The sequence below is a fragment of the Vombatus ursinus genome, unplaced genomic scaffold, assembly GCF_900497805.2.
Source record: "Vombatus ursinus unplaced genomic scaffold, bare-nosed wombat genome assembly UNPS02012179.1, whole genome shotgun sequence".
NCBI classification, from domain to species: domain Eukaryota; kingdom Metazoa; phylum Chordata; class Mammalia; order Diprotodontia; family Vombatidae; genus Vombatus; species Vombatus ursinus.
In genome coordinates, this window is record NW_020951957.1 from 1,580,541 (window position 1) to 1,592,736 (window position 12,196).

Here is a 12,196-nt window from a genome sequence, read left to right on the forward strand (position 1 = left end):
TCTGTGAGTTATGTTACTTTGGGGTCTCTGGCACTGATTTTTCACCAGCATTTGATACTTGAAAAAAAAGTGAATTTTTCTATAGTTAAAAATGGCTTCCCTGAGGGAGGAGATCTGGTACAGTGATTATTTGGCCAGATTGTAGTTTTGGGTTATTGGTGTAACCAGCATGATACTATTGAAAAGGTGTGTGTATATGAGTGTGGGGTGGGAACCCAATATGTGCCTTTGTACAAAACATCATTTTGGTGCAATATGATGTTCTACAATTTTGTGTTGTAATTTAATAATAGATGTATTTATATGTGTAAAACCTGTTTAACTTTTTTAGTTGCTTCTCTTAATATTGTTTCTCTTTTTGTTTGAACACATCTGGCTCAATGTACATAATTCCATTTTGTTGTGGAAATTGAAAATTAAATAAATATTCCTAAAGTTTAATAAATGTCAAGTATTGTATGTGTTTTTCTCACCCTTAGAAACTGTGATCATTTCAACTAAATGTATTTTTATTTCTAGACCCTTAAGTGCCTGCCGAATCAATCAAACAGCAAGAACTTATAAGTGCTCTCAGTGATCCAGAGAATATGTTAAGAGATGAGAATAAAATCACAAAAGCAAAGCAGTCTCTGCCCTCAAGGAGTTTATATTCTAACAGGATAATATTAAAATTCTGTTACTGTCATTTGCTCCCTGTGGAACCTCTGGGTCTCAGTTTCCTCATCTGTAAAATTAGGGGGAAATGGACTGGATGATCTCATTGTGGATGTGAAAGCTTGCATATAAGATGACAGTAGATTTAAGTGCCTTATCCTAGATGCTTCCTGTGAAAAAGATTAGGGCTTTTGATTAGGTGTTCATCTCGTGAAGAATTTTAATGTTTTATCCACACCTGTGATTTCACAGGGATAAGGATGAGGAAACACCCTCTACAAATGCAGGTTGGCACCTACTCCATAATTTATCATTTTGATGAGTTGCCTGGGTCATTGAGAGGTTAACTGATTTGCCCAGCATCCCACAATCAGTGTGTGTCAGTGGTAGAACTTGAATCCAATGCTTCCTGACTATAATAAATACCTTGAGATAACAAGATCAAGAAGAAGCAAAATGTTAAATCACAACCCTTTTACAGCTGCCTAATGCATTCACCGTCTCACTCACCATCTTGACTTTTCCAAACTTTTTCATCCTTCCTCAAATCTCCTGCAGATCCCTCTTCCCCCATCCTCTTAGCTGAGAACCTTGCCTCATTTTAAAAAAAATAATTATTTATTTTAACATTCTTTTTTTTTAATTTTGAGCTCCAAATTCTCTTCCTCATTCCAACCCAATCCCCAGCCAATGAGGAGAGTAAAATGACATCAATTATACATGTGAAATCATGAGAGACATTTCCATATTAGTAATATCTGGAAAAAAAAAAGCAAAAAAAATAAAGCAAACATGGACATTATGCTTCATTTTGTACTTTGAGTTCAGAGTTCTACCTCTGGAGGTGGATAGCATTTTTCCAACATAAATCCTTTGGAACTGTCTTGGATCATTGTATTGATCATAGTAGCCAAGTCTTTTATAGTTGATAATCATTACAACATTGCTGTCACTTTGCACAACAATCCCCAGATTCTTCTCACTTTAGTTTGCATCAGTTCATGTCGGTCTTACCATGTTTTTTTTTCTTTCTGAAACTATATCCTTTGACATTTCTTCCCCCCCCCCCACTGAATAGTATTTAATTATTTTTTTTCAATTATGTGTAAAGATAGCTTTCAACATTGACTTTTTTAAGATTTTGAGTTCCACATTTTTTTTCTCCCTCCTTCCCCTGCCCTCTCTCCAAGATGGCAAGCAATCTGATATAGGCTATACATGTACAATCATATTAAATATTTTTCCACATTAGTCATATTGTGAAAGAAGAATCAGAACAAAAGGGGAAAGCCACAAGAAAGAAAAAAAAACAAAACCAAACAAAAGTGAAAATAGTATGCTTCAATTTGCATTCAGACTCCATAGTTCTTTCTCTGGATGTGGATAGCATTTTCTATCATGAGTCTCTCGAATTGTCTTAGATCACTGTATTGCTGAACAAAGCTAAGTCTATCAAAGTTGATCATCACACAATGTTGCTGTTACTGTGTACAATGTTTTCCTGGTTCTGCTTACTTCACTAAGCATCAGTTCATGTAAGTCTTTCCAGGTTTTTCTGAAATTTGCCTGCTCATCATTTCTTACAGCACAATAATATTTCATCACAATCATATGCCACAACTTGTTCAGCCATTCCCCACTTGATGAGCATTCCCTCAATTTCAAATCCTTTGCCACCAGAAAAGAGCTGCTATAAATATATTTCCTTTTTTGTTGATCTCTTTGGGGTACAGACCTAGCAGTGGTATTGCTGGGTCAAAGGGGAGGCACAGTTTTATGGCCCTTTGGGTATAGTTCCTAATTGTTCTCTAGAATGGTTGAAACAGTTTATAACTCTCTGAACAGTTTATTAGTGTACCTATTTTCCCTCCTCCCCTCCAGCATTTGTCATTTCTGGTAGGTATGAGATGATATCTCAGAGTTGCTTTAATTTGCCTTTCTCTAATCAATAGTGATTTAGAGCATTTTATCATATGACTCTAAGTAACTTTGATTTCTTCATTTGAAAACTGCTTGTTCATATCCCTTGACTACTTGACCAGTTGGAGAATGGCTGTCATTTTTATAATTTTGACTCATGTATAGAGGAGAAATGAGGCCTTTATCAGAGAAACTTGCTGTAAATTTTTTTTATATTGTTTCATTGTCTATAGTACCTTTTAGCAAAATGTAGTTCCCTGATTACCTCTTCTAATTAAGTCTATTTTTACTTTTGCTTTGTCTGAGGTTATGATTGCTACCCCTCCCTATTTTACTTCAGCAGAAGCATAATATATTCTGCCCTAGACCTTTATTTTCACTCTATTTGTGTCTTTCTGTTTCAAGTGTGTCACTCATAACCAACATTACTGGATTCTAGGTTCTAATCTGTTTTGCTATCTGTTTTTATTTTATGAGCCAGCTCCCATTTTCACATTCACTGTTATGATTACTATGTATTTCCCTCCATCCTATTTTCTTCTGTTTATCCTTCTCTCTCTTATTTTTATTCTGTTCCTCCTTTTTGCTTCTGACCACTGCCTCCTTTAATATATGCTCTCTTTTGTCATTTTCCCCATCCTACTCAATTTCTCTTATCTCCTTCCACTCCTATTTCAGTATTGAGATTTCTGTTCCCATGATTGTGTACATACATTCTTCCCTAAGTGAGGTTCAAGATGAAAAGGAGGTTTAAGCATTACCTGACCTCTCCTATTTTCCTCTCCACTGTAAAAGCTCTTTCTTCCATACCTATTTTATGCGAGAAAACTTCCCCATTCTATCTCTCCATTCTCCAAGTGCATTCCTCTTTCTTACTCCATTAAAGAAATTTTGAGATCATCCAAATATAATCAATTCACACTCATGTCTTCTATGTAGACTCTTTATAACTGCCCTGATGATGATGATGATAATGATAAGCTCTTAGGAGTTACATGTATCATCTTTCTATACAAGAATGGAAATGATTTAACCTTTATGATTACTCTTTCATGTTTACTTTTTTATGCTTGTCTCGTGTCTTATGTTTGAATGTCAAATTTTCTATTCAGCTATGGTCTTTTTTATTGGCAATGCTTGAAAGTCCTCTATTTCAGTAAATATACATTTATAAATATACATACTTACAATATAAAAATATGCATATGTTAATATACATAAATATACCCAGTTTTGCTGGGTAGGTTATTCTTGGTTGTAATCTTAGCTCCTTTACCCTCCAGAATATCATTCCAAGCCCTCTGTTCCTTTATGTGGAAGCTGCTAAATCTTGTGTTGCCCTGACTGTGGCTAAATATTTGAATTATTTCTTTCTGACTACTTGCATGATTTTTTCCTTGATCTGGGAACTTTGGAATTTGGCTATAATATTCCTGAGAATTTTCATTTTGGGATGTCTTCCAGGAGGTGATAGGTGAATTCTTTGCATTTCTATTTTACCCTCTGCATCTAAGATATTGAGGGCAGTTTTCCTTGATAATTTTTTGAAACATAATGTCAAGGCCCTTTTTTGATCATGGATTTCAGGTAGTTCAATAATTCCTAAATTGTCTCTCCATGGTCTATTTTCTAGGTTAGTTTTCTGATGGGATATTGCACATTTTCTTATGCATATGTTTTCATTCTTTTGACTTTTTATTGATTTGTTGTGTGTTTTTTTTTTATGTCTCATGGAGTCATTAGCTTCCACTTGCCCAATTCTAATTTTTAAAAAATTATTTTTCTAGTGAGGTTTTATACCACTTTTTCCATTTGACCAATTCCACTTTTTAAGGATTTCTTTTCTTCAGTGAATTTTTGTGCGTCCTTTGCCATTAACCAATTCTGTTTTTTAAAGTCTTATTTTTTCCCAGTATTTTTTTACCTCTTTTGTTCAGTTGTTAATTCTCTCTTCATAATTTTCTTGCATCACTCTCATTTCTTTTCCCAATTTTGCCTCCACTGTAATCATTTCTTTTCTTTTTTTTTAAACTTCTGGAAATTCTTGTTGGGCTTGATTTCAATTTGTATTCTCTTTGAGGCTTTGGTTGTAGATGTTTCCCCCTCCCCCCAAAGTTGACATCTTCTTTGTTTATATCTTGGTCTTCTCTGCTACCATAGTAGCTTTTTATGGTCAAGTTCATTTTTTTGTTTGCTCATTTTTCTAGCCTATTTATTGATTTTTAACTTTATTTTAAAGTTGGCTCTACTCACTTGGGGGGTAGGGAGGTGCTGTCCCAAACTTCAGAGGTTTTTGTGCTACTGTTTTTAGAGTTTTTAGTTTTGGGGGTCTACAAGTTTTCAGTGCTTCCAAGGTGGTGTGACTTGGGGAGAGGTGTGGTCACTACTCTTCTTATTTGTGCTCTGGTCTTTACCCAGAAAGGACTACTGATCCCTTGCCTCCACAAGTGCTAGCACTCCTCTTGGCTCTGGAACCATGACCTAGTACTCCTTTCTCTAATGTACCTGTAACCAAGGCCCCTACTCCCTTGCGACAGACTATAAGCATTCCTTTTTGTTCTGGAACTGCTTATGGGCAATAGAGTTGCCAAACAGCACCAACTTCATCCAGTGTCAGTAAAGAGTCCCCTGTAATCTCTTTTTGACCAGTTGTCCAACCCTTTTACTAACTCTTGGCTGAGCTGCTGCTACTATTGCCACTGTTGTAGCCACCTCTGATGTACACTTCCACACTCTGAGTTAGCTCTTTCCCTGGTGTCTCAGACCTCTCCTACTGACTTCCTGGTTGTATTAGCCCAGAAAAATGTCTCACTCTGACTTTTTGTTGGCTCTGCTGCTCCAAAATTTGATTTGAGGAGTTATTTTTTGGAGAGAAATTTTGGGAATGCTCATTTGGGTTACTTTCTATCCTCCACCATCTTGCCTCCCCTTTCCTCATATTTCAGTGAGAAAATTGATGCCATTTGCTGAGCTCCATTTTCTTCCCCTCCTCATCCACATTGATCATATAATTTTCTCCACTCTCTCCCCCTTTAACCCTGTCTCTTATGAAGAGGTGGCTTTTCTTGGCAAGGCAAACCCCTTTATATGTATAATTGATCCAATTCTACCATCTTCTCCAGCAGATTGCTCCCTTTTTCATATCCATGGTCTCACTAATCTTTTATCTATCCTAGTCAACTAGACATTTCCCTGCTGCCTAACAAGATGACCATATCTCTTCCATCCTCAAAAATAACTTCATGTAATCTGGCTGTCTCCTTTAGTTATCATCTTGTATTTCTCCTCCCTTTCATGGCTAAATTCCTGCAATAGATTCTTCTCTTTCTTTCTTTTCACTCTCTTAACTCTGCATCCTGCCTCCCAAACTCATCATTCAACTGAAACTGCTGTTTCCAAAGTTATCAACAATTTTTAATTACCAAATCTAAAGACCCTTTCTCAGTTCTCATCTTTCTTGACCTCTCTGCAGCCTTTGACATTATTATCCTCTTTTTTTAACACTCTTTTCTCTATAGTTTGCCAGTGTCTGTGTACATACAAATGTACGTGTGTGTGTGTGTGTGTGTGTGTGTGTGAGAGAGAGAGAGAGAGAGAGAGAACTTCTCTGTTTCTCCTACCTGTTTCATCATCGCCAGTTTTCTTTGCTACATCTTCATTCAGATACCACCAGTTAATCAAGAATGTGCCTTAAAACTCTGTCTTGGGTTCTTCTATTTTGCTTAGTGGTACCTTACCTGATTGTTTGTATATTGTCTCCCTAATTACATTGTGAACTGCTTGAAGGCAGGCACTCTATTTTTGGCTTTCTTTGATTCACTCATGCTTGAGAATTTGCCATACCACAAGATGATTTTACCCATAATTTTTGAAACCAAACCTAAACAGCTGGATGTGTGCTTAATTGGAGTGAAATGTGTTTAGAGAAGGGGCAAATTTTAAGAGAAATGAACAAAAACAAAACTATAAGTGATTCAATATCTAGCATTCCATGGTCTTAAAATATCATTTGGTTTGAAAATGTTTAGATTTTGGTTCACAAAGGTTCTTGCAGCTGGGACCCATTCTATAGCTTTCTTCCTGAATTTTTAGGCTATATCCAATTATAAAGAGGGGAATTGTGGGATCAGTAGGGCTAAGGTCACTGTGTAGTGACCTCTGCCTACTCTGAAAATAATATCTTCAGGAGTTTCCCCTACACATTTGACTTTGAAGGTCAAGTCTTCATACTCATCTGATTATGATTATAGCCCCCAGACTGAAAAAACCTGGCTCACAGATGGAAATTGCTAGGGAGGCCTTTGTGACCCTAAACAACTGGACCTGAAAATGTTTGATGTTTTTAAGCATAAACCATAATTAGAATTTAAGGCCCCTTGGAACATTCAGCAGCAAAAGATTAAGGGATAAAGTCTACAGAAAAGAATCTGAGGGGGTTAGTGAATGTGAGGACTGGAAAAATAGAAATTTTTCCTTAACACAACAGTAATGCAGTTGGCATAAATGAATGAAAATCCAAGAAGCCCTGAGGTTATTGTTACTCTGCTTCTTTGTTATTTAATTTCTTTAACTCTAATATGTATGGGTAGCTAATCGCCATAGGAACATATAGTTAATCAATTATTGACTATATTATGATTTTTCTTTTCAATATGATCATAGGATTAAATTAAGCATCTGTGACCTCCAGTAAGTCATTGCTCCTCCCTGGCCCTTGGATTTCCTCTTTAGACTAGATAATCTTTGGTATGGTCCTTTTTTTTATTAATTTATTTTGATTTATCAATAATCACTTCCATATGCTTTTGAGTTTAAAATTTTTCTCCCCCTTCCTCCCCACCATCCTCCCCAAGACGGCACATAATCTGATATAGGCTATACATTTACATTCATATTAAACATATTTTCACATTAGTGATGTTGTAAGTAGAAATTAAAACCAATAGGAGGAACCATCAGAAAGAGGAAACAAAACTCAACAGAAGAGAAAAAAATAGCAATTCAGCTTCCATAGTTCTCTCTTTGGGTGTGGCTAGCATTTTCCATCACAAGGCCTCTGTAGATGTCTTAGATCCTTGTATTGCCAGGAAGGGTTCAGTTTATCAATATTAGTCATCACACAATGTGGCTGTTACTATGTACAACGTTCTCTTGGTTCTGCTCACTTCACTCAGCATCAGACCATACAAGTCTTTCCAGGTTTTTCTGAAATCAGCCTGTTCATCATTTCTTATAGCACAATAATATTCCATCACATTCATATACCACAACTTGCTCAGCCATTCCCCAATTCATGGGCACCCTCTCAATTTCCAATTCTTTGCCACCACAAAAAGAGCTGCTATGAATATTTTTATACATGTAGGTCCTTTTCCCGTTTGTGTGATCTCTTTGGGATATAGCCGTAGAAGTGCTATTGCTGGGTCAATGGGTATGTACATTTTTATAGCCCTTTGGGCATAGTTCCAAATTGCTCTCCAAAATGGTTGGATCATTTCACAACTCCACCAACAATGCATTAGTGTTCCAATTGTCCCACATCTTCTCCAACATTTATCATTTTCCTGTTTTGTCATGTTGGCCATTCTGATAGGTGTGATGTAGTACCTCAGAGTTGTTTTGATTTGTATTTCTCTAATCAATAGTGATTTAGAGCATTTTTTTATATGACTATAGATGGCTTTAATTTCTTCATCTGAGAACTGTCTGTTCATATCCTTTGACTATTTATCAATTGGGGAATAGCTTGCATTCTTATAAATTTGACTTAATTCTCCATATATTTTGGAAATGAGGCCCTTATTAGAGAGACTGGTTGTAAAAATTCTTTCCCAATTTTCTACCTTCCTTCTAGTCTTAGTTTCATTGTCTTTGTTTGTGCAAAAAACTTTTCAATTTAAAGTAATCAAAATTATCTATTTTGCTTTTTTGTAATGTTCTCTATCTCCTGTTTGGTCATGAATTCTTCTGATCTCCATAGATCTGACAGGCAAACTATTCCTTGCTCTCTCACTTTGCTTACAGTATCAGCCTTTATATCTAAATCATGTACCCATTTTGACTTTATTTTGGTATGTGGTGTGAGATTTTGGTCTATGCCTACTTTCTGCCATATTCTTTTCCAGTTTTCCCTGCAGTTTTTTTCAAAGAGTGGATTCTTATCCCAGAAGTTGGGGTCTTTGGGTTTATCAAATAATGTATTACTATAGTCATTGACTACTGTGTCTTGCATACTTAACCTATTCCACTGATCCACCACTCTATTTCTTAGCCAGTACCAAGCAGTTTTGATGATTGCTGCTTTATAATACAATTTAAGATCTGGAATGGCTAGGCCACTTTCCCCTGCACTTCTTTTCATTAGTTTTCTTGATATTCTGGACCTTTTGTTCTTCCAAATGAACCTTGTTATTATTTTTTATAACTCTATAAAATAAAGTTTTGGTAGTTTGATTGGTATGGCACTGAATAAGTAAATTAGCTTAGGCAGAATTGTCATTTTTATTATATTAGCTTGGCCTATCCATGAGCAACTGATGTTTTTCCAATTATTTAAATCTAATTTTATTTGCATGAAAAGTGTTTTTAATTGTGTTTATAGAGTTCCTGGGTTTGTTTTGGGAGGTAGACTCCTAAATATTTTATAATGACTACAGTAAGTTTAAATGGAATTTCTCTTTCTAGCTCTTGCTATTGGGCTTTGTTCGTAATAATTAGAAATGCTGATGATTTATGTGGGTTTATTTTATAGCCTGCAACTTTGCTAAAGTTGTTTATTATTTCAAGTAGTTTTTTACTTGATTCTCTGGGATTCTCTAAGTACAACATCATGTCATCTGCAAAGAGTGATAGCTTTGTTTCTTCTTTGCCTATTCTAATGCCTTCAATGTCTTTTTCTTCTTTTATTGCTAAAGCTAACATTTCCAGTATGATGTTGAACAACAGTGGTGATAATGGACATCCTTGTTTCACCCCGGATCTTATGGGAAATGCTTCTAGCTTGTCCCCATTACATATTATGCTTGCTGAAGGTTTTAGATAGATGCTATTTATTATTTTAAGGAAGACTCCATTTATACCTATGCTCTCTAGTGTTTTTAATAGGAATAGGTGTTGTATTTTGTCATAAGCCTTTTCTGCATCTATTGAGATGATCATGTAGTTTCTGTTAGTTTTGGTGTTGATATGATGGATTACACTGATAGTTTTCCTTATATTGAACCAGCCCTGCATTCCTGGTATAAATTCTACCTGGTCATAATGTATTATTCATGGGATAAGTTGCTGTAATCTATTTACTAATATTTTGTTTAACATTTTTGCATCTATATTCATTAGAGAAATTGGTCTATAATTTTCTTTCTCTGTCTTGACTCTTCCTGGTTTAGGTATCAGCACCATATTTGTATCATAAAAAGAATTTGGTAAGATTCCTTCTTTACCTATTTTACCAAATAGTCATTATAGTATTGGAATTAATTGTTCTTTAAAGGTTTGATAGAATTCACATGTAAATCCATCTGGCCCTGGAGATTTTTTCCTAGAGAGTTCATCAATGACTTGTTCAATTTCTTTTTCTGAGATGGGGTTATTTAAGTATTTTACTTCCTCTTCTGTTAATCTGGGCAATTTATATTTTTATAAATATATATCCATTTCACTAAGGTTGTCAAATTTGTTGGCATATAGTTGGGCAAAATAATTCCTAATTGTTGTTTTAATTTCCTCTTCCTTGGTGGTAGTTTCACCCTTTTCATTCTTGATACTAGTAATTTGGTTTTCTTCTTTCTTTTTTTTAAATTAGCTTAACCAAAGGTTTATCTATTTTATTGGTTTTTTTCATAAAACCAGCTCTTAGTTTTATTTATTAGTTCAATAGTTTTCTTAATTCCAATTTTATTAATTTTCCTTTGGTTTTCAATATTTCTAATTTGGTGTTTGATTGAGGATTTTTAATTTGTTCTTTTTCTAGTTTTTTTTTTAGTTGTATGCTAATTCATTGATCTCCTCTTTTTCTATTTTATTTATGTAAGCATTTAGAGATACAAAACTTCCTCTAAGACCTGCTTTTGCTGTATCCCATAAGTTTTGGCATGTTGTCTCATTATTGTTGTTCTCTTGAATGAAATTATTGATTGTTTCTATGATTTGTTCTTTGACGCAATCATTTTTTAGGATTAGATTATTTAGTTTCCAATTATTTTTTAGTCTATCTTTCCATGGCCCTTTATTACATATAATTTTTATTGCTTCATGATCTGAAAAGGATGCATTTAATATTTCTGCCTTTCTGTATTGGATTGTGAGGTTTTTATGCCCTAGTACATGGTCAATTTTTGTGTATGTGCCATGTACAGCCAAGAAAAAAGTACATTCCTTTCTATCCCTGTTCAGTTTTCTCCACAGGTCTATCATACCTAACTTTTCTAATGTTCTATTCACCTCCTTAACTTCTTTCTTGTTTATTTTGTGGTTAGATTTATCTAGTTCAGAGAGGGGGAGGTTGAGGTCCCCCACTAGTATAGTTTTGCTGTCTATTTCTTCCTGTAACTCCCTGAACTTCTCCTCTAAGAATCTGGATGCTATACCATTAGGTGCATATATGTTTAGTAATGATATTACTTCATTGTCTATGGTGCCTTTTAGCAGGTTGTAGTTTCCTTCCTTATCTCTTTTGATAAGATCTATTTTTGCTTTTGCTTTGTCTGAGATCAGGATTGCTACTCTTGTTTTTTTTTTTTTTACTTCAGCTGAAGCATAATATATTTTGCTCCAGCCTTTTACCTTTACCCTGTATGTGTCACTCTTTTTCAAATGTGTTTCCTGTAAACAACATATTGTAGGATTATGGTTTTTAATCCAATCTGCTATATGCTTCCGTTTTATGGGAGAGTTCATCCCATTCACATTTACAGTTATGATTACTATCTGTGTCTTTTTCTCCATCCTTTTTCCCCCTCTGTTTATGCTTTTCTTTCTCCTTTCTCCTTTCCCCCCCCACTAGTGTTTTGCTTTTGACCAGTGCCTCCTTCAGTCCCACCTCCCTTCTATTATCCCTTTCCCTTTTCTTCCCCTTTACCCTTACTGCTTCTTCCCTCCCTTCTATCCCCCCTCCCTTTTCTTTCCCCTTTCTCATCTTACTACCTCTAGTGCAAGTTAGATTTCTATACCTAACTGATTATGCTATTCCCTTCTTGAGCTAAATCTGATGAGAGTAAGGTTCAAACAATGCTCATCCCCCTCCCTTCTTTACCTCTGCTCTAATAGGTTTTTGTGTCTTTTCCTGTAATGTAATTTACCCTTGTCTGCCTCCTCCTTTTTCAGTACATTTTCTTAGCTCAGACTAATCCACTTACTTAGATCCATTTAACCCACTTGATTAAATTTTTTTTTATCATTACATCAAAGTCAACTTATATCCACCCCCTTTATGTATATTCCTTTAACATGGTATAATAACAATACAGTTCTCAAGAGTTGCAAGTGTCATCTTCACTTGTAGGGATGTAAACATTTTGCCCTTATTAACAACATATTGTATCTTTCTGTCCCATTTACCTTTTTATATCTCTCTTGAATCTTGTACTTGAAGATCAAATTTTTTGTTGAGCTCTGGTCTTTT